Genomic DNA, 23,592 nt, shown 5'->3' on the forward strand with positions numbered 1-23,592 from the left:
GTGTTTCTTTTGGTTTCCTTCAGGGTGGGACTGAGGAGAAAAGCCAGGTGATGTCAAAGAGAATAACTCAAAGACAGATCTCCCACAGCCACTGTTAGCCCTGGTGCCTTCATCTCCACAATCCACTCCTCATACCACACTCCAGGCAGTGGTTTTCACCCGTCTTGAGTGTCCCAGGTCTTTCAAGGTAGGGGAATTGATATTCCAGAAAAATGAAGTCCTCTACTCAGATGTGGGGCCAGGAGTGGTGAGGGACAGGCTATGTCTACCTGGTTCCAGGACACCTCTGAGTGGAGCTTGCTTTGCTACAACTTAGAACTGTCTCTAAAAGGCATGTGAAGTGGAAGTTCAGGATTGTGAGACTGGAAGTCGTCAGGCTGCCGCTGACTACCATAATACAGAGCCATGTGGAAGCAAATTCCAAAGTCGTGACCAGGAACATCCATCAGAACCATCACTCTCTGGTCTCTCACACCACCTAGTCACCCTTGGGACCAGGTTTCTGATATCTTTTCTTGACTTCTTCCTCTTCCTTTTCTCAGTCTCTGGCTTCACCCTGGTTGGATATTGGTGGCAGGAATGGGTAAATAGCGGGTTTTGCTGGGGATTTCGAGAGTCAACAGAATACAGCCTCAATAATGCTTGTAGTCTGAACAAGTGACTTAATGATGGGGACAGATGAGAGGCCAAGGACTCCAGAAGAGCCCAGGTTAATGCTTGCAGGGTGGACTTGGGAGCAGCTGCAAAGCCATAGGGGTTCCATTCAGAGGAAGAAAGTTGCCCTCCCTCCAAAAGACAGGTGTCTTGAGTGCCATCTTTAGCCAGAAAGGAAAGAGTGGAGAGGGCTCTCTGGCAGTAACCTGTACTCAGCTTTTTGTTGCATGGGGTCTCTGGTGAGGATAGGTGCTGGATAGGGGGAGGATAGGGAGTTGTCCAAGTGCTAGGGGCTATTAGGTTCTTTCCTGGGTCAAATTCTACTCATTTTCATTACCAGGACCCCAGACTTCTCCACTGCCTCAAAGTCCCAAATAACATGCAAGAGACTGCTCCTGAGATGGTACAGCTTCTCCTATTTCTACAGGTCTCTGGAGGAGAGGAAATATAGTGGAAAAGGGGTTTTCTAGGAACTTAAGATTTTCAAGTTTGTAATGGAAGGATCTGAACCCAAAAATGTCACCCCCAGACAATGAGAGATTGTGACAGAGTGGATGGTGGAGGCAGTTTAGTGGTATGTGTAGAGTGAATGACCAAGGGGGAGGCGGTATTTTACTCTGAGGGTGTATTCAAAACCATCCCAGGTCCAAAGATAAGGCTGGAATGAAATGTGAAGATGGTACCTCCCAGGTAGCAACTTCCAGGTCATATGGGAGGTGGGACTATGGTAGGAAGGCCCAGGCATGCAGAGCTTTGTTGTCTGAGGGCTTCTGATCTTAAAGAGCCCAAGAGTGAGCTTGAAGATGTGGATTGTGACTATTCCTCTCCTGTCTTTTTAAAATATTTAAATATATATTTGTTATTTAAATATTTATTTCTTTGTGATAATGATAGATATATAGATAGATAGATGGATGATAGATAGTGAGGATGAGCATGCCAGGGTCTGTTGCTGCTGCAAACAAACTTCAGATGCATGTGCCACTTTGTGCTTCTGGCTTTACATAGGTCCTAGAGAATCAAACCCAGGCCATCTGGCTTTGCAAACAAGCATCTTTAACCACTGAGCAACCTATTCCAGCACTCCCTCTCCTGTCCTCTGAGGGTGCACTTTCTCCTCTCACAACAGCCACACTACTAATGAGAGAAGCTAGATAGCTTCCTGGCTTATATCTCTTTTCATTTGTGGTGTGACCACAATCTTTCCTGTGGCCCAGTTTCATCATCTGTAAGATGGGGACAGCAATAGTTTCACGCCAATGAGCTGTTGGAAAGATGGAAACAAGGAGGGCAAAGTTTAGAGTACAGCCTGACATGGGACTGAGTTCTGTGCCTTAGTCTTTTCCATCACCAGGAAAAGGCACAAGTTTATGGAGTTGGCCATGTTCCATTGTTACCATCCTCTTAAATCTATTGCTTGTGACTCTCAGCCATGGAGGCTGAAGGCAGTTGGAAGTCTGCTAGAGCATGCTTGGATGTGGCTAAGGTCAGAGGGAAGGGACAGATAGCATTTCTCAGCCTAGTAGGGCTGTTTGGTTAGTGTCATGCACGTGAAAGAAAACACCTTATTTTGAGCATTTATTTATATTCAGGGCACTGTACTAGGCAGGGGGAAACTGAGAGAAGAAATGCACACCATGAAAGTAAATTATCATTATTTAACCCACACAATGATCATAGGAGCTGTCTGTCTGATTTGGAGATTATTTTTCAATTTCATAGCCCAGGAAAGCAGAACTTAAGAGTGCTGAAGAAGTTGTTCATGTCCACACATCTAACATCTCTAGATCCAAGATTAGAATCCAGATGATATGTCTCTGGCTCCAGATTCAAGGTCTTCAGCCTGGTCCCATCTTCACTATTTCCTCAAGAAAGGACCCTGGAAATCTGACCAGTTTTGGTTTTGGGGGGGATTTTTGGAGATGGAAATGATTAGGGAATTTGTGTGAGGCTTTGTACCACCTCCCTTACTGACATCTCAACATGTCACCCTTCAAAATTAATACAGGGGCTATTGGGCTCTGTCTGGCTGGGGTTCAGGCATTTGATACTTTCACATTTTTGCTTTTTAGCTTTCTCATCTATATAAATGGATATTAAAATAGAACCTGCTTCATCATGTTGTTGTAAGGCTTATAGGAGACTCTAAGAAAACCTTTCAAAGTTTGCTTGAAGTCAAAACTTCCAGGCTCCATGGTGGGTAAGAGAAAGTTCTCTGGACAGGAGATAGGCTTGAGCAAGCTCCTTATGTCTGTTTCCTATCTGAACCCTTGTCAAGACAAGCGATGGAGTAGAGCCTTGGTGAGCTGGGACACAAGGCAGGTATGAACTTCCTGAATATGGTGGCTATAGGGGCTACAGAAGTTTTGGGCTGCTGGCCTTTGACAAGCACCTATCTAGCAGTTCTCCCATTAAACAGTGATGATGTCATTAAGGCACTGTGGTGGGAAGTCCTAGAAGCCACACTGCTCCCGCAGCCTAGGAAGTATTTATTGCAGGAGACCCACAGAAGTGCTCCCTTTAAGATTCTGACCTTGGGAGGCAGGACAAGAGCTGTCAGATCAGTTGGTGTAGAAGAGTGTTCCAGATGGCAGAATGCCTGAGCGAGGAGCCCAGGGACAGTGGCTGTGCTAGTATGTGCAGGCTTAGACCCTTCAAGACCCTTCAGCATGTTTGAAATGGCAATTTCCATATCACAGGCTCATTTTGAAAGCCTTCAACAGACTTTCTCCTGGTTGGTTTTACCAAGTCCTCCTCACCAGTGCTACCTTAGTTGTTTCGTTTGGCACTCAACATGAGATTGAACCCCCATGTGCTCTGTACATTGAAACTTCCACACTTTGCAAAGTCATGTACTTTAGTGGTGTAGCCACTGGAAAGTTGTCCATTTTCCAGTAAATAACTTCCTACCCATGATCATGCAAACAACCCTAATTTAACTCAGTAAGGCAAATTTTTTTTTTTTTTTTTTTTTTTTTTTTTTTTAAATTTTTATTTATTTATTTTATTTGAGAGCGACAGACACAGAGAGAAAGACAGATAGAGGGAGAGAGAGAGAATGGGCGCGCCAGGGCTTCCAGCCTCTGCAAACGAACTCCAGACGCGTGCGCCCCCTTGTGCATCTGGCTAACGTGGGACCTGGGGAACCGAGCCTCGAACCGGGGTCCTTAGGCTTCACAGGCAAGCGCTTAACCGCTAAGCCATCTCTCCAGCCCAGTAAGGCAAATTTAAAAAAAAAAAAAAAGACCCAAAACAATGACCAAAAATAAGATGGTGATTGAGGGGGATAAGAAGGGTTTAGTGGGAGGGGAGGGAAATACGGGAAGGTGGTTGGGGGTGGTGGAATAATATCAAAGTGTATTGTATACATTAAAAAAAAGTCCAGGGCTGGAGAGAGATGGCTTAGCAGTCAAGGCATTTGCCTGCAAAGCCAAAGGACCCAGGTTCTATTCCCTAGGACCCACATAAGCAGATTCAAAAGGGGGCACATGCATCTGGAGATCGTTTGCAGTGGCTGAAGACCCTGAAATGCCCATTCTCTCTCTCCCCCCTTCTCAAATAAGTAAATATATATATCTCAGCATATATATCTTCGCAGGGGTTGGTGGCGCACACCTTTTAATCCCAGCACTTGGGAGACAAAGGTAGGAGGATCGCCCTGAGTTGGAGATCACCCTGAGACTACAGAGTGAATTCCAGGTCAGCGTGAGCTGGAGTGAAAGCCTACTTTGTAAAAACCAAGAAGAAGAAGAAGAAGAAAAAAAAAAAAAAAGGTCCTGTGGCAATGATCACTTGTAGTCTGGGAGCCCTGGTTGCCTCTGGCCACACTCTTGGCTTTTGAACTTTCCCCAGAGCAGAGGGTTAGCGGCTTTGAATGGGTAAGGTAGCTGGTGTGTGGAAAAGGAAGATGGGCCGGACCTCAGGGGACTGTCCCTAAAAGTGAGGAGGTGTCTATCATAGTCCTCCCAGGACTCCGTTGTTTCTGGCTTATGTAGTAACCGAGGCAGGAGTCAGCGCGACTGCTGCAAGGAGTGCATAGTATTTGGGGGACAGGTGCCTGGCACTCACAGAGCCCCGTCGGCGGGGGTAGGGGGGTGTTCTGCTCTAGGCAGGCCAGCCAAGCTTGGTCTGTGGTTGCCCCACAAACCCCAAAGACAGACAAAACTCGGCACCTAAACACGTTAGTGGCAACTGCGCACTGACTTCTATTGGAGAAGGGCCAGCCCTGCCCTCCTTAACAGGATTCCAGACTCCAGGCACCGGTGGAAATAGCCCAGGGTTTCCCATCCCTCCCTCACATCATTCCATTACCCCATCCCTATAGGGCTGGATTTTGTTTGTTGGCAGAGAAACAAAAGGAAAGGAAACGTGCAGTTGGAGCGGCCTGTGGCACAGTTACCTTCGGTTCAGTCTCCCCTTTACTTTGCATGCAGTTGATACCTTCCAGGTAAGCCAGGGACTGCTTGGTGCCTTCTGTGACCGTGTGCACCCAGGCAGCCCTGAGTATCTTGGAAGAAACTGGACCCCGCCTCCGGGTTGGGTCAGTTGCCAAGGATGATGAGAGTCTTCGACAAGTTGAGGGATGCTGCTACGCCACCTAGACGTGGCGCACACAGCAAGGGGCCCACAGCGTCCGCAACGTTTCACTGGTTCTGAAAATGCTGACCTTGACTGCGCGCTGCACGCAGGGTTTCCGGGAACAATCACCTGTAAGGGCTAGAAAAGGAACCATCTGGAGATTTCCTGAGGAAAACAAAACAAACAAACAAACAACAACAACAATACAAAAAGAGCTCCTTTCAAGTGTCTGCCTCCCCAGGCAGCTCAGCAGCATCGCATGCTCAGGGTTCGCAGTTGACACACGCACAAATTCATACGCATTGCCCGGGTTTTGGTTTAGCTGCGTTTTGATTTTTTTTGGGGTGGGGGGCTGACCTGGAATTCACTATGTATTCTCAGGGTGGCCTCGAACTCACAGCGATCTTCCTACCTCTGCATCCTGAGTGCTGGGATTAAAGGCGTGCACCACCATGCCCGGCAGCCTTTTAATTTTTTAAAATTCATGACTAAAGGAGTATTCAAGTCCCTAAGAGCCTGTTGAGCCTATTCTCCCCAATGTTTTCCTCCTTCCTTAGATTTTACTCCATCATTGCTGGCTGAACAGAGATCCTCAAAGGATGTTCAGGCCAACACCTTACAACTCCAATGAAGTAGCTTGGGCCCGAGGCCCTTAAGCAAGTCTGCAGCCCCTACCTGCCCCTGAGTTGTTTATTTGCTTTGAGACCTCTGGCAAGTTATTTAACCCTTCTATATCACAGTGTACTTCTCTGAATAACGAAAATTAGTATGGGGTGTGAGGATTTCACGCAGTATGTTACGTATATTGTGTGCTTTCCTTGTTGGAAGTACTTCATAAGTGTGGTTGGCCTTTATGCACACATTGGGGCAACCCCAAACCCTTCCCTCCCACAAATCCATGCATGCAGCCAGCATGAGATGTTGTGGACTCAAGATCTGCAGCGGGGGAAGTGCTGCAGCGTGAGTGGGGCTCACAAGGGACTTTCCAAGGTCAGAAAGAGGGCGGCTGTAGTTCATAATAATCTATTATGTTTTTTATGGAGAGCAGGATGAGAGAAGCTCAAAGGCTCTTGAAACACACAGCAATTAAGAATATGGAAGTAGTATTTGCTTTTATAAGAACATACTGTATGTATGTATTGAAATATCTTATTGTGCCTCATAAATATGCACAATTTTTATGTGTAATAGAAATTAAAATAAATTTAACAAGATGGAAATATTGGCTACCCTGTATTGCTCATCACATACAATATACATGTACTATCATACTCTACCTCACAATTTTTACAACTAAATAACCCACACACGCGTGCACGCGTGCACGCACACACACACCCACCCACACACACACATTGCTAGGAGAGCTGGAACAGTGGGGAATCCCTCCAACTTCTACAACCCAAGGTTCCATCTTTCTGTCCCTTGTTTGGTATGAAAACTGTCCTTTTTTTTTTAATATATGGAACGCTTCATGAATTTGTGTGTCATCCTTGCTCAGGGGCCGTGCTAATCTACTCCATGTCATTCCAATTTTAGCATATGTGCTGCTGAAGCGAGCACATAAATACCCTCCTTTAAAAAAAAATCTAGGTTGTAATTACGAACCCTCTTCACTTTCCAGAAAAATATTGTTCAAGGAAAAAGAAACATAATACATCTTTCTCTTTACATATGGCCCAGAGGAAACAGTGAGGACTTTGGAGTGAGAGATGCCTGGTATATCCTCTGGTCTCTGTCTTTGAATGCTCTGCCACAGCAAATCTACTAACCTCTGATTCTTTTATTTTTTATTTTTTTGTTCATTTTTATTTATTTATTTGAGAGTGACAGAGAGAGAAAGAGGCAGAGAGAGAGAGAGAGATTGGGCGCACTAGGCTTCCAGCCACTGCAAAAGAACTCCAGACGCATGTGCCCCCTTGTGCATCTGGCTAACGTGGGTCCTGGGGAATGGAGACTCGAACCAGGGTCCTTAGGCTTCACAGGCAAGCGCTTAACCACTAAGCCATCTCTCCAGCCCCTCTCTGATTCTTAATGTCTACATTTGTAAAACTGGGGTGATGATAATGCCTCTTGGAATGGATCATGGTGAAAATTAAAGGGGATAGCTTGCTAAAGCACTGGTAACTGATGACACAGGAGAATAAAACTAACAACAAAGCAAAACAAAAGTAAAAACTCCCCAATAAAACTGAGCAAAGAGGAGGCACCCAAAGGGACAAACATTCGCAATGCAGATTAGTGAGAACTTTTTGAGATCATCAGAAAAAAAAAAAAAAAGCTCAGTCTAGACAAAAAGCCTACAATGAGTTTAAGAAAGGCATTTAGGATGCTCAAAGGACATCTGTGCAGCTTTCCATTTTAAAACTCAAGACTAGTCTCATCTAACCTGAGGATGTTTGATTGCAGATAGATGTTAGCATCTCTGGTATCAATGTGGAAAGCTGCCATATATTAGAGGACACCAGACAAAACATGGCCAAAACATGTTACAATGGCCACTCCAAATATGCTGAAGTTATTCTAAATAAGCTGAAGTGTGCTTCTGAAAAGGCAGGGAAACCTAGAATTCATATTGCTCATGCTACCAATGACAGAAATCAGTGTTTGCATAGTTACTTATTACAGTGTCTCTTTGCATGGACATGTGTGTCTATATCCATATACATGTATAAATTTTTTGTGTGTGGGGTTTAACATTAATCAAAGCACTAAAGTTTTAAAATTTTATTTATTTATTTATGAGAGACTGTATTGACATGCCAGGACCTTTTGCAGTTACAAACAAACTCCAGAAACACATGCCACTTTGTACATCTGGCTTTATATGGGTACTGGGGAATCAAGCCTGAGTCAGCTGACTTTGAAAGCAAGTACCTTTAACCACTGAACCATCTCCTTAGCCCAGCATTAAACAATTTCCATTCAATATCTGTAACTAATTTTTCTTCTTTCCCTCCAACCTAACCAACACAATATGACATCACCTGTAGTTAATTTTCTAAACATCTACTCAATTATTCTTTGAGTTGTGCTTTCAATATTCTTAGAAGTATGACTTGGGCTGGAGAGATGCTCAGTGGTTAAGGTGCTTGCCTGAAAAGCCTAAGGACCAGGGTTCAATTCCCCAGTACCCACCTAAAGCCAGATGCACAAGGTGATGGATGTGTCTGGAGTTCATTTGCAGTGGATGAATGCCCTAGTGCACCTGTTCTTTCTCTTTCTATCTGTCTCTCTCACTCTCTCAAGCAAATAAATAAAATAGTCTAAAAAGGTATGAACCAATCAATTATGTTAGCCATATGGCTTGATCATAACAGCTAATTTCCATTTCATAATGTGATTGTTTTTTAAACACTGACAATTTATTAAACAAGGTTTTTAAGAAACTTTTCTGTAGTTCCATTTCTTTTACATGATGGCTAAAATAACTATTAAGACTCAAAATTCATTAGACGATTAGTTTTCATAGCAGTGGACTATGTGGCTTCTCTGTGTTAAATCTTCACCATGGCATCTTCTATTTGCTCCACCACCCTGGAAATCACAACACAAGTAATGGATACAGAGCAGCTTGGTGGTTTTTTTTTTTTTTTTTTTTTGACCAGGCACAAGCTTCAGCAGTGATGTAATGGGAGGGGCTTGTGCAGTTATATTGGACATGATCACTGGCTGGAAAGGCCATGCAGTCACATATTACTGCAAACAAAACATGTCACCCTTCAGTGATCTTAATGCTTTGTCCTCTAAATGTACTCCCTCATGTAAATGGCAGTGCATTTAACTGGTAAATAGATGTTCCCCACTCTCACTTCAGTATTAGAAAGTCATGGTTTTTGGTTTGTTTTAAGCTCTGGGTCTTGTTTCCCTGAGTATTTTCCAAAGTTGTTTCTGGATTTCCCTCCCACTCATCTAAGTGTTGGTTCCATTTTGCTCTTACTCTTCCTGGGCTCAGAAGCAAGTGCTCCGGACAGTGCAATAGACACCTTATGGACCCTGGCAGAACATAACGGTAAAGCATGCTATATTTAAGGCAATTTGGCCTTAATTCACTCTGACTTTAATGAGTCTGGTAGTAATGAATTGCTTTGTATATTCCCTAGTTCAAAATACAAGATACCCACCATGCCAGTTTGCTTTCCATAAAAAGGAATTAAATGCCAGATGGGATAGCTAGTCTGTTAAAAGGCATACATATTTGACTTTGACAACTAAGGAAATATAAAATCTTTTTGTAAGCTAGCCTACTCTCCATTAAGTAGACTTTAAAATTCTTTACATTGAGACCATACATTTCCTTGTGGTCATATATGATATATTTCTGTTGACTACTCTGATATAGACAGGCCATGCAGGTAAACTACATTGAAGGTATTTGTGAATAACTTGAGGAAGTCTATCAAATCATTGTAGCCCTTAAAAAGAGATGTTTATTTTGCTTCTTCCATCATCCTTCTATCTTGATTATTGGGCCATAAAGGACTGGCCTAGCCTTTAGCCTCTGATATCTGACCAAAGAACTTGCTGCCATTTTATCAAGAGAACTAAGACTCTTTCCCCAAAGGTCTGCCATATTTGATATAATCAGGTAATAAAGTTAGAAGTGACTGACAGTGCTTTGAAGTATGAGGTAGTTAATAATTACTTGTGCGTAAGCAGGTATCTTAGATCTTTCACCTTCTCACATTATTTCTGTTTTACTTTTAGTTTTTTAATTTTTTGTTTATTTTTATTTATTTATTTGAGAGTGACAGGCAGATAAAGAGGCAGGCAGAAAGAGAGAGAGTGGGCACGTCAGGGCCTCCAGCCACTGCAAACGAACTTCAGACCCGTGCACCCCCTTGTGCTTCTGGCTAATGTCATTTTCCCACATTATTTCTTTTAAAAATGTTATTTATTCATTTATTTGCAAGTAGAGACAGAGGAAGAGAGAGAGAGAGAAAGAGAAAGAGAATATGGGCACACCAGGGCCTCTAGCCACAGCTAACATACTCCAGATGCATATGCAGTTTAATGCATCTGGCTTTATACGGGTACTGGGGAATCGAACACAATCTGTAGGTTTTGCAGGGAAGCACTTTTACTGCCAAGCCATCTCTCCAGCCTTATTATTTCTTTTCATAAAAATTATTTATTTATTAAATATATTTAATTTAATTTACTTATTTGAAAGACAGAAAGAGAGGCAGGGAGAGAGAGAGGGATAATGGATATACCAGGGCCTTTAGACATACTGCAAATGTACTCTGGATGAATGCGCCACCTTGTGAATCTGGCTTATGTGGATACTGGGGAATTGAACCTGGGTCCTTAAGCTTTTCAGGTAAGTACCTTAACTATGATGCCATATCTTGAGCTCAAGCCCTATTATCTCTTTTTTTGTAATTTTTTTAAAGAGAGAGAGACATAGAGAGAAAGAGAGAGAGAACTGGCACGCCAGGGCCTCCAGCCACTGAAATCAAATTCCAGATGCATGCCTCACCTTGTGCACATGTGCAACCTTGTATGCTTGCATCACCTTGTGCACCTGGCTTACAGGGGACCCAGAGAGTCAAGCAATCTGGGTCCTTAGGCTTTGCAGGCAAGCACCTTAACGACTAAACCATCTCTCCAGCCCTACTATTTCTTTTTAAAAAATATTTAATTCAATTAATTTATTTATTTGACAGAGAGAAAGAGGGAGAAAGAGAATGAGAGAATGGGCGTGCCAGGGCTCCAGCTGCTGCAAATGAACTCCAGATGCATGTGCCTCCTTGTGCATCTGGCTAACATGGATCCTGGGGAACTGAACCTGGGTCCTTTGGCTTTGCAGGCAAGTGCCTCAACTGCTAACTCATCCCTCCAGCCCCTACTATTTCTTTAGTAAACATAAGTGGCACATAAAATATAGAAAGAAAAGTAAACCAACCACAAATACACAGCTTGATGGAGTGTCTAGAAATAAATGCACCCCTGCAACACCACCATCCAGATTGATATTTAGAACATTTCTACCATCTCAGGATGTTACCTTGCGCCCAGCACCAGTTTCTTATTTGCTTATTTTAAAAAAATATTCTATTTTTATTTACTTATTTGGCAGAGAGAAGGAGAGAGAGGGAGACACAGAGAGAGAATGGGTACACCAGGGCCTCTAGCCACTGCAAACGAACTCCAGACACATGTGCCACCTTGTACGTTTGGTTAATGTGGGTCCTGGGGAATCAAACCTGGGTCCTTTGGCTTTTCAGGCAAATGCCTTAACCACTAAGCAATCCCTCCATCCCTTATTCGCTTATTTTTGAGATGATGTCTCACCATGGTACTCAGGCTAGTCTTCAAATCTTAGGCTGAAGTTATCTTCTAGCTTCAATCTCCAGGCAAGTTGCAAAACTCCAGGCACAAACCACTGTACCTGCATAGGTGTACTTATTTTCCATGTCTGGGGATTGAACCTAGAGCCTTGTGTATGCTAGGTAAGTGCATTGCCACTGAGCCTCACATTAGTTTTCACTGCCAGTTGTTACCTCCCTGACATATTAACTTCTCACATGTTGAACTAATTCTTCTGTTTTTACACTTTACATAAGTTGGATCATACAGTATGTGACTTCTTTCCCTCAACATTATGTTTTGTATATTCTTCATGTTGCAAGTTGCAAATTTCTTCTTCATTGATAAGTATGTCTCAATATGTGGCCATCATACAGCTTCTTTCTCTTCTTATTATCAAACATTTTGGGTTGTATACAGGTTGGGACTATTGATTCTACTAAGTAATTCTGTCATAAATATTTTGGCCTCCCATCAAGCAGACACACATGCCTTTTTGGTGACTATAGTATCGAGGCTTGGACTTGCTGAATTATCCAAAACTTGTATTATTACTTATATTAGTTCCCAAGAGGGACTATATAATTTTCTAATAGTATCCCATCTAACTCAAAATGAAAATTACTTACAAATAACAATTACTTATGAAGACCTAAACAATTTGGTCCTGACACAGTTCTCTTTCATGCTGCTTCCACCACATCTCTAGTTCTCTCTATGTTCGTTATTCCTTGAACACACCAGGTCCATTCTCCTTAGGACTCTTGTACTTGCCAATTCTCTCCCTGCTCCACAGTGAATATCTGTAAGGTCTCTTTCTCCTCTTCTACACTCAACTCTAATGCCACCTTCTTAGTAAAGCTTTTTCTTGTCAGCCAATTGCAATACCTCCTCCCCTTTTACTAACTTATACACTTGTTGCCTTTCTTGTTTTTTCATAGTACTGATGAGAAGCTGATATTCTACATGATTTTTTTTCATTTAGTTTAAGTCTCCCTTCATGAAAGTATAAACTCTGCAAAGACAGGGATTTTTGTCTGTGTTCATACACTGCTGCATTGTTAGTTGTAGAAGAGAACCAACATATGTAGATGCTAAGGAATAGTCATTGAACAATAAGTTAATTGGTAAGGAAAGGAGACCACAACTGTGAAAGGAGAAAGTTGTTATTCAAGTAGGTCTGGGTGTTGGTTCCCTTGGTGAGTAATTAATTCACTCCATGACCATGGGCAAGTCACCACCCAGCTGCCTTGTCTGTCAAATCAGAATAATAGAATATGCTCTCATCTAGAGCTGTTAAGTGCATCAACTGAGACAACATGGGTGAAGATGGTACCCAGTGTTAAAATGTATTTACAGGGTAAGCATATTCAACTTGCCACCAAAGAGGCCTTCATGAGAAAATGAGTTAAAGATGATTAAACTAATCAGGTAGAACTAGTAAGAGCCATTACTATGTTTTTCCCCCCTTCTCCTGTGCATTATGAAGTCTAGTGCATGTCATGGTTCAACTGTCTGTCGTTCATGCACCTAATGGATGTGGTTTTGTTCTTAGCAGAGACTGGAGATCAGGGCCTCATGAACACATCTAAGGTCTCACATCTTCACTCATGGGTAGACTTGGGAGCCATAGAGGAAATACAGGATCAGCTTGAATGATGAGAACAGTAATAACTACTTACATTTATCGAGTGCTTACCATATGCCAGGCAAATGGTGCTTTGCAAGGAGTAGCTCATTTATCATCATAACATCCTTTTGAGGTTCTGTCTCACTGGTGGAGAAAATGAGGCAAAAAGAAATAAGAATCCTTACCAAGTTTGACTGGTAGGACCAAGATTTGAACCCAACCAATCAAGTTCAGAACTCTGACAAAATAATCACTCTGCTATGCTTCCCATGGTTTAGTGACCTTCTATATGTCCCTGCTGTACTAAAGAATAGCATGCATCAAGTTCATGCCACCCAGGGTCTCCTTCCTGACAAGCTGACACAAGATGCTGGGCCTCTGGGCATTGGGATGTTCTTGTCAAGACCTTGTCTCTTCTCAGCATTGCCTTGAACTATGTAATTATGTGAATTAGAAAGGATGCCACATATCGTAGTGAAAATAAAGTCATTCAAAGCATAATAATTCCTTTCAAATCTATTTGTCAATAGACTAAAGACTTTTTATTGGTAGAATAAATTATCATTAAAAACTATAACAAGCCGGGCATGGTGGTGCATGCCTTTAATCCCAACACTCTGGAGGCAGAGGTAGGAGGATCGCCATGAGTTCAAGGCCACCCTGAGACTACATAGTGAATTCCAGGTCAGCCTGAGCTAGAGTGAAACCCTACCTCAGGAAAAAACAAAACAAAACAAAAAAACAATAACAGAAATGGATGGAAACATATCAAATATGTTTACTTTTTTTCCACCTGAGGTAGAGTCTCACTCTAGCCCAGGCTGATCTGGAATTCATTATGTAGTCTCAGACTGGCCTCAGACTCACAGCAATCCTCCTACCTCTGCCTCCTGAGTGCAGGTATTAAAGGTGTGTGTTACCACACCTGCCCAAATATGTTTAAATATATAAGTTTATCCTAATGATAAAAATGATTTTAAAAAGGGGTTGGAGATATGGCTTAATGGTTAAGGTGTTTGCCTGCAAAGCCTAAGGACCCAGGTTCGATTCTCCAGGTCCCATGTAAGCCAGATATACAAGGTGGCACATGCATCTGGAGTTCGTTTGCAGTGGTGGCTAGAGACCCTGGCATGCCCATTCTCTCCCTCCCTTCCTCTCTCTCTCCTCCCTCTCTGTCTTGAACATATAAATAAATAGAAAAATTTTTAAAAAGCAGTAAAAAAAGAATCCCACATCAAATGATGAGCACTGAAGGGCTTATGGGAAGAAGGGTTTTTCTTTGTATTAGAGTTTTGAATGTCTGATTGGCTATGTTGAAAGGCATGGAGTGTGAAGCAGCTGATCCCACTGCATCTGAAATCAGGAAGGAGAGTTATGAGCAAGGGTGCTCAGCTCACTTTCTCTCTCTTTCTTGAAACATGTGTATAGTGTGGTTACATGTGCATATGTATGTTCATATGTTTGTGGGCTCATATGTATGAGTGTATGTATACATGGGCACAAGTGTGCATGTGGAGACCAGAGGTGGATGTTGGTAGTGGTTCCTACCTCTTTCTGCCTCCTTGCTTCCTCAATTGGTCTCTTTCATATTTTTTGAGTCAGGGTCTCTCATTGAACCTGGAGATCATCAATTTGGTTAGATTAGCTAGCTAACAAGCCTCAGTATCTTCCTGCCTCTATCGACCTAAGGCTGGGATCACAGGTGTGCGTCATTGTGCCTAACTTCCGTCTGGGTGGTCGGGATCCAAATGCAGGCCCTCATGCTTGCCCCATAAGTACTTTACTGACTGCACCGGCTCCTCAGACCCAGTTCTCCTTTTCATTCACTCTTGGATCCCAGCCCATGGAATGATGCTGCGCATATGTAGGGTGGGTCTTCCCATTGCAATTAACCTAATGTGGAAACTCCCTCACAGGCATGCTTATAAGGGTTTGTCTCCTATATAATTCTAAGTCCTGTTGATAGTATTAACCACCACAGGCATTACTTTTTATGTTTTATTTTTGGCACTACTTTCTAAAAATATTTTATAATTTTTATTTACTTATTTGAGAGAGGGAGACAATGGGTGCAGCAGGGCCTCCCACCGCTGCAAATGAACTCCAGACACATGAGCTACCTTGTGCATCCAGCTTATGTGGGCACTGGGGAATAGAACCTGGTGTTCTTAGGCTTGGCAGGCAAGCACCTTAACCATTAAGCCATCTCTCTCTTCAGCCCAATTTTTTTTTTTTTTTAAAATTGGGCTACTGAGGATACTGAGGTATGTCTGTAGTCCTGTCTTTTTTTTTTTGTTTTTTTTGGTTTTTTGAGGTAGGGTCTCACTCTAGCCCAGGCTGACCTGGAATTCACTATGGAGTCTCAGGGTGGCCTCGAACTCATGGCAATCCTCCTACCTCTGCCTCCCGAGTGCTGGGATTAAAGGCATGCGCCACCACGCCCGGCTTGTAGTCCTGTCTTTAAGTAGATTTTAACAACAATGTTAACCATGCTGGGCCTTGATGTTTCTGTTCTCAAGAAGAGTCCCCTTCTTATATACCACACTGTTCAGAATGCTCATCTCTCTTGTTCATGTCAGAGTACATCTTATTAAGAGCCATCTGACTAATCATTTCTTCTGGATAATTTTCAAGTCCTACATTCTGCACCTACCCCAGACAGGCTACGTCCCTCTTCTATGGTCCCAAGGAACCCTGGGAACACCTTCTTTTATTTCTTTGTTTGACACATTGCTCTAAAGTGATCTGGAATAGCCCCACCCCCCTACAGGTCAATGAACTTTCTGAGCATCAGATTAAGTCTTAACTCATTTTGGTATCTTGGCTGCAACTAAACAATCAATGACTTCATTTATGTTCTGATTTTTCTATTCTCTCTCCCTCCCTGATCTCAGGGGGCAACCAGGATGATTTATAACTGTGGCTGAGAGACAGCTATGAGAAATAGTTCCATTTGAAGGCCGATTTCCATTCAAGTTAATTATCAAGTCTCAGATTCTTAGATTTGGGGAAATAATTACAGGTAATCTAATTTAACTATCCATCTGACAGTTGGAGGTCCCTCAACATTTTTGTTAGTTTTGAGGATGTGGAAGCCCTATAAGTATGGAATAATGGATATAGAATAGGGAGATTCTTTAGCTTTCTGGTAACCTGGATTTTTCTATTCTCTTTTGGTTCAGGATAGTGTGTGAGAATCAGGGAGTTATTTGAATTAGAACACATGTGTTTACACACAGAAGCACACACAAACACACAGTACAAGCTTAAATATGCAAGTTGCTTAAGATGACGAATGGCAAGCTATTACCTAAAATGTTAAGTATAACTTAGGGAACCAACAATACATTACCCAGAGAGAAAACTGTTTTTACATTGAAGTTAAAACCATCTGTCAAATCAAGGGGCTCGGAGTAAAAGGCAAATGGATTGGCAGATTCCATAGATGGTGTGTAGGGGCCAAAAAATCCATCCTTGCAAGGAGCTTTCAGCTGCATCCAACATTGTGGACACCATTTTGCTCTAAGCACAGAAGAAAGGATATTATAAGCCTTGGGTCAGCCACAGTCTACTAGTGAAGCTTCAAGTATTACGTTGGTCTCCAAGTTTTATGAAGTTTTGGGGTCAAATCTGTTTATTGTAAAGTAAAGTGTTGAGATGTTAAAAAGTGGGAAACACTTTATCATGACATAATTCAACCCATCACTGTACAAACATTTGGTTGTTTTTCTCTGAGCCGAATTGCAATCTGCTGTTCTATGGGTCATTGATAGTAGCTCTAACTCTGGGCCACCTAGAATAAATCCAAATAATCTGTCACCTAAATGGTCCTTGAATCCTCCCAGGCAGTCTGCTTGTGTGACCAGAAATCACTGACCTTATGAAGATCATGTGTTGAGCACAATGATGGTGCATACTTGTGCTTTACAGGTGGTAGCATTTGTTAGCAGCTGTATTAATACACTGCCTTTGAGCCATTTCCTTCTTCCTAAATGAAACTCTTTCAGGAAAGAGGTTCCCATTTAATGCCATCAACAACTTTGTGCGTATGTTTGACATGAAGGTATTGGGAAACTGGATCCTCCATCACCTCTGCTTACTGTTAGTAAGTGCCCAGTTTTATCTTCAAGATTGGGCTCATTATTTCCTGGATCTCTCTCCTCTCCTGTAAAGAGAACTGATCACTCTATTTCATTCATGGAATGAAGACTGAAGACTGGAGGCTGGCTACAGCTCCACTAGAATACCCAACTCCTCTTGGTATTTCTAGGGTTTAGCAGAGTATCTGGAATATAGAATGTGATTGACATTATTAAAGAAGCACCTATTTCAAGGGGATTAGTCTTCCTACTTTTTGAGAGGTGATCAGAAACTAGGGTTAGGGAGATAGCTCAGTTAGTAAGAGTGCTTGCCTGTCTTGTGTGGTGTCATAGGTTCAATCCCCAGCTCTTCAAAAAAGAAAACAAACAACCCCTCCAAAAATTGAGATATAGAAACTAAAGATTTTTTTTTTTTTCTATCTCCTTCATCCATTTCAGTAGTTTCCAACTGTGGCTTTGTATTGGAAAATGCTGAGGAATTTTTTTCAGAGAGCAATTATCATCAGAATATCTGACATAATAAGAAATGGAAACTTTTTGTTTACGTAATGAATTGGTTGAGACAGGATTTTGATTTACATCCCAAGATAGTCTTTTGCTGTTGTTGTTGTGGTCCCTCCCCTCTCTGCCCAGGTCCTGCTCCACCTCCCGGGCCCCGCCCCCACCCCGCAGTCCTCCCACCCAAAGATCCAAAGTCCCTAGCAATGGACTTGCTGGAACCCCTTTAGACTGGGGCTGGGTTAAGTCCACATCAATCTAAGTCCAAGGTGGGTCCTGGAGGAAAGAAGGAAGCCAGGAGCGCAGCAATGCTCCCCGTGCCCCAGAGCCGAGCAGAGTCCAGACAACTGAACCAGTGACATTGCTCAGAATCTGCCCCAAGTTGGTACCTAGTCCGGAACCTCAGGGGGGTGGGGTGGGGGGAGAAAGAGCTAGAGGAAGGATCGAAAGAAAGAAAAAGAAAAAGCTGACACTAAAGTCCAGGCCAGGCTGGGGATGAAGTGTGAGCCCATAGGCTAGCCTAGGATAGCCTTTAATTTATGGTTATCCTGCTTTAGCCTTCTGAGTGCTGGATAAGTGCTACCAGGCCTGGATCTGCCACAGATTTTTTTTTAATTAATTAATTAATTTATTTGAGAGAAAGACAGATAGAGGGAGAGAGAGAGAATGGGCACGCCAGGGCTTCCAGCCTCTGCAAACGAACTCCAGACGCGTGTGCCCCCTTGTGCATCTGGCTAACGTGGGACCTGGGGAACCGAGCCTCGAACTGGGGTCCTTAGGCTTCACAGGCAAGCGCTTAACGGCGAAGCCATCTCTCCAGACCTTGCCACAGATTTTTAAATGTGACCAATGCCATTTTCCAAACAGTATCAAAAAATGTGAGGGCTGGAGAGATGGCTCAGCAGTTAAGATGCTTGCCTGCAAAACCTAATGACCTGGGTTCGATTCCCCAGTACCCACATAGAGCCAGATGTACAAAGTGGCGCATGCATCTGAAGTTCATTTGCAGCGGCTAGAGGCTCTGGTGCACCCATTCTCTCTCATTATCTCTAGTCTCTCTGTATGTGGCAAATAAATAAGTAAAATATTTAAAAACATTTTAATTTAACTGTACCCAGTTCATAATAAAGTGAATGGGTGAAGAGAACAAAGACTCTTGCTACAGTGTACACTGACGACTCAGGAAGTTGGCATAAAGTGGGTGAAGGAACTTTGCCTCGCCAGAATTAGAACTGAGGGGCTCCATAACCATCTGGCATTGGTTTGATTGTGTGACTGTGGTGTCATATGTACATGACAGGAGCTGCAGGCATCTCCTAGACTCATTTAAGTTCCGGGCCAACTGTGGCTATGAGGCAACGTGGACTTGCCTGAGCTACTACTCTGCACTAAGAACTCTCTTCATAGGCTGCTTTTTAAAATTTTTTATTTTATTTATTTTAATTTTTAATATACATATTTTTAATCCACAACTTCTATATTTACAGAAAATAAACCATGATATTTCCCTCTCCTCCCCCACTTTCTCCTTCAGAACTACACTCTCCATCATATCCCCTCCTTCTCTCCGTTAGTCTCTCTTTTACTTTGATGCCATCATCTTTTTCTCCTATCATGAGGGTCTTGTGGTAGGTATTGCTAGGCACTGAAAGGTCTTGGATATCAAGGCCAATTTCTGTCTGGATAGTTGCATTGTAAGGAGTGGTACCCTTCCTTTGGCTCTTACATTCTTTCTGCCACCTCTTCTTCAACAGACCCTAAGCCTTGGAGGATGTGATAGAGATGTTTTCAGTGCTGGACACTCCTCCGTTCCTTCGTCTCAACATTCTGTTGCCCTTTGGGTCATCCTAGTGGTTACCACCATCTGAAAAGAGAAGCTTCTCTAACCAGAAGTGAGAGGAGCATTAATATATGAATATGAACATTAAGTGTAGTGATTTCAGGGCAATATGGTGAGAATAATATATGCACTTATACAGACAAGAACAGGCTTTATACCCCTAAGCTTCATGACCTCCCCTGCCATAGGCTTTTGACTAGGTTTTCAGTACCAGGCATGTATTCCTTCCCTTCTAGTGTCCACTGTTTCCACCATTGATGACTTCTGTCTCCCATTGGGCCGCATTCAACACAGCTTTTTCAAGATTTCAGTTGGATGGTCTACAGAGAAAAGGTTTTCTGCTCAGCCCCAGCTTGATTTCTCAGTGACTTTGCCACTCAGGCATGTGAAGTCTTTAGCAATAGGGTCTTACATAGGTTGTTTTTCTGTGCACCTGGGAATTCTTCCCTCTTGAGGTCCTTGGCAATCCTTACAGTCACTTGACATGTCTGCCCCAATTTCTCAGCTTCAGCCATTCCACAATCAGTTATACTAAGGAAATTGTTGACATACAGTCTGTCTTGCACTCAGTTTAGTGTGGCTTTAGTAGAAAGCTGGTGTCAATATGGACATGGTAAGGTGGGCACAGCTGCCTATTATATTGAATAGGCAAAAAGGATGTTGGAAGGCTTCTCTCTCCTTTAGAGCACTGGGACTTTTCCTTCTTTTTATGTTTTGATCTATTCTTTTCTTTGGTCTCTGATCTCTGAGACTAGGCATCCACTTCACAGCCACACCTTTCCTCTCTTTCTTTTGGCTCTCCATGTTCCCACCATAGTCTTGTTTCTTTGGGGCTTATGTCTTCTTTTGGTGCTGGGGACTCAACCCAGGCCTTTGCACACTAAGCACATGCTATAATACATGGCTGTACTCCCAAACACAGTCCTGGGAATCTTTGAAAATCCTAAGGTTTGTGTTCTACCCACAAAAATTCCAATGTGATTGGTTTGAGATGTTGCCTGAACAATAAGATTTAGCTGTCATATCTTAGATTGTTGATTCTAGGGTACAACTAAATCAGAAAACTTGCTTTATTTCCTTTCTGTGGAAGAGGAAACTGACTTCCATCTCATATGTCCTACCTGATGCATGGTGGATATGAGCAACAAACTTGGGTCTCCTGACACTCGGTTGAATACAGTCTGAGCTCCACTTGTCTCTGATTCAAATGAACATGCCTCTGTCTGGGGCACTGAGGAGCAATCCCCAGTTCACAGCATCCTGAATCCCACCCAGTTTCTAATTTTAGGACAAAATATTTAAAAGTGCCATTATTCTGTGTTTAAAACATTACCAAATAAATTTTTGTGTCAGATTGCAAAGAGAATCATGTTTATTTTTGTATTGTTTAAATATTTTATTTTTATTTATTTATTTATTAGAGAAAGAGAGAGAGAGAGAGAGAGAGAGAATGAGAAGGAGAATGCCAGGGCCTCTAGCCACTGCAAACAAACTTCAGTCCCATGTCCCACCATGTGCATCTGGTTTACGTGGGTTCTGGAGAATCGAACCTCGGTCCTTAGGCTTTGCAGGCAAACACCTTAACCACTTAGCCGTCTCTCCAGCCCAATTATTATCATTTAAAAATATTTTTTTATTTTTTAAAATTTTTATTAGCATTTTCCATGATTATAAAAAAATCCCGTGTTAATTCCCTCCCTCCCCCCCAAATATTTTTTAAATATTTTATTTTGGTTTGACAGATTGAGAGAGAGAGGGGGGGGGAGAATAGGCACGCCAGAGCCTCCAGCCACTGCAAACAAACTCCAGACGCATGCGCCCCTTGTACATCTGGCTAATGTGGGTCCTGGGGAATCAAACCAAAGTTCTTTGGCTTTGCAGGCAAATGCCTTAATCGCTAAGTCATCCCTCCAGCCCCTTAAAAATATTTTTATTTGAGAGAGAGAGAGAAGAAAGAGAAAAAGAGGAAAGATAGATGAGAGATAGATTAGATGAGATGAGATGATAGAGAGCAGTGAGTATGCCAGGGCCTCCTGCCACTGCAAATGAACTCCAGCTGCATGTGTCACTTTATACATCTGACTTTACATGGATACTGGGGAACAGAACCCAGGCTGTTATGCTTTGTAAGAAGTCACCTTTAACCACTGAGCCATCTCAAGCCCCTTTTTGTCATTTTAGTAAAGGGAATAATTTCACTTTTTAATGGTATTTCATTCCCCCTTTGAGACAATGAAAGTGTATTCCTTTTGAACGAAAACAAAATACCAGCTGTAAATACTTATTTAAGACTTAATTGACCTTCATATGTCAAGAATATTTAGCAGGAACTTGGGGTGTTATGTTTAAAGCAGCTTGTTGTTGCTTCTGCCTAGCTGACAGGGGCCAGTGTTTTACAGTCTCCTAATGTCTCTAAACCTCCAAAAGCTTGACTGAGCACTCCTAACCCATACCATCTTCCAAATATTCAGGAATTATCAGGTCCACCCACTTACCAAAAGTAAAAGGAACAAGTTCCGGTTCTCTATTGCTGGGTGATATATTATTCCCAGAGCTAGCAGTTCAAAACAGGAAGTACACCATTATGTCTCATGATTTTGAGTAGCAATTGCGACTCACTGTGGTAATTCTACAGACTCTGTGATGTCACGTAAGATGATTCAAAGTATTCAGAGAGAGGTTGCCTTACTCCAGAGGACCTAGAATAACTTGACTTGTATCTGGCTAGTGCATAGGGATGGCTGGAAGGCAGCCAGGACTATCAGCCAGGCATGGCATCAACAAGTGACCTTTCCAGCTCTCCGGCTTCAGGACACTGAGCCTTTTTTTCTTTGCTTCTTTCTCCTCCTCCTCTCCCTCTTCTGCTCCTCCATCCATCCCTTTTCTTTTAAATATGTGATATACGATGCCAGTTTCTGGCATTTCTTTTATTGTGTGACAAAACATATTTACTATTTTAGATGCTTTTAAGTTTCAGTTCAGTGACATTAATTAAAGTGACAATGTCATACAAATACCTCTTTTGATTTAAAAAAGTTCATGCAAAACTTTTATAATCATTAAACAATAACTCCTTTTTTGCTTGCATATATGCATGTATGTAATGTGATGTGTGTGAGTGTGTGTGTGTGTGCGTCTTATGTGCTCATCTGCAGGAAGGGGCACTCACCTGTGGTAGCCAGAACAGGATGTTGGGTGTCCTGCTGCATCACTCTTCTGTCCATTCTTTTTGTTTGTTTGTTTATTGTTATTTTGTTTTGTTTTTCGAGGTAGGGTCTCACTCTAGTCCAGGCTGACCTGGAACTCACTATGTGGTCTCAGAGTGTCCTCGAACTCATGGCACTCCACCTGCCTCTGCCTCCCAAGTGCTGGGATTAAAGGCATGCGCCACCACACCTGGCTTTCTGTCCATTCTTGTTTGAGCCAGAATTTCTTCCTGACACAGGAACCTGGCTGTTCCTTGGTCTTTGCTCACCCAGCTGTTGAAGTGGGTTCTGAAGATTTAAACTCTATTGTCCTCAGGCCCCCTCAGGCCCTCATGCTTGTTCAGGAAGTGCATTTATCTACTGAACCACCTCCCCAGCCCACTCTCCATTCCTTTCCCCTTCAGCTTTTCAACCTCTATGATTTACCTCATAGAAGTGGAATGACAAGATATTCATCCTTCTGTGTTTGGACTATTCTAGCTAGCATAGTGTCTTCAAGGATCATCCATGTTGTAGTATTTTTTTTCTCAATTTTATTAAACATTTTCCATGATTATAAAAAATATCCCATGGTAGTACCCCCCTTCCCCCCTTTTCCCCTTTGACATTTCCTTCTCCATCACATCCACTCCCCATCTCAGTAAGTCTCTCCTCTATTTGGATGCCATGATCCTTCCTTCCTCTTATGATGGTCTTATGTAGGTAGTGTCAGGCACTATGAGGTCATGGATATTGAGGCCAATTTTTTGTCTGGAGGGAGCACGTTGTAAGGAG

At 42.5% G+C, this 23,592-nt stretch overlaps 1 non-coding gene across 1 annotated transcript; it reads right to left on the reverse strand.

The window, feature by feature from the left end:
* Nucleotides 1-6,688: 6,688 nt before the first annotated feature.
* LOC123460411 lies at nucleotides 6,689-6,795 on the reverse strand. The gene has a single exon (XR_006636976.1). It is a non-coding gene; the product is annotated as a U6 spliceosomal RNA (small nuclear RNA).
* Nucleotides 6,796-23,592: the final 16,797 nt, after the last annotated feature.

Source organism: Jaculus jaculus, chromosome 4 (assembly GCF_020740685.1).
Source record: "Jaculus jaculus isolate mJacJac1 chromosome 4, mJacJac1.mat.Y.cur, whole genome shotgun sequence".
NCBI classification, from domain to species: Eukaryota; Metazoa; Chordata; class Mammalia; order Rodentia; family Dipodidae; genus Jaculus; species Jaculus jaculus.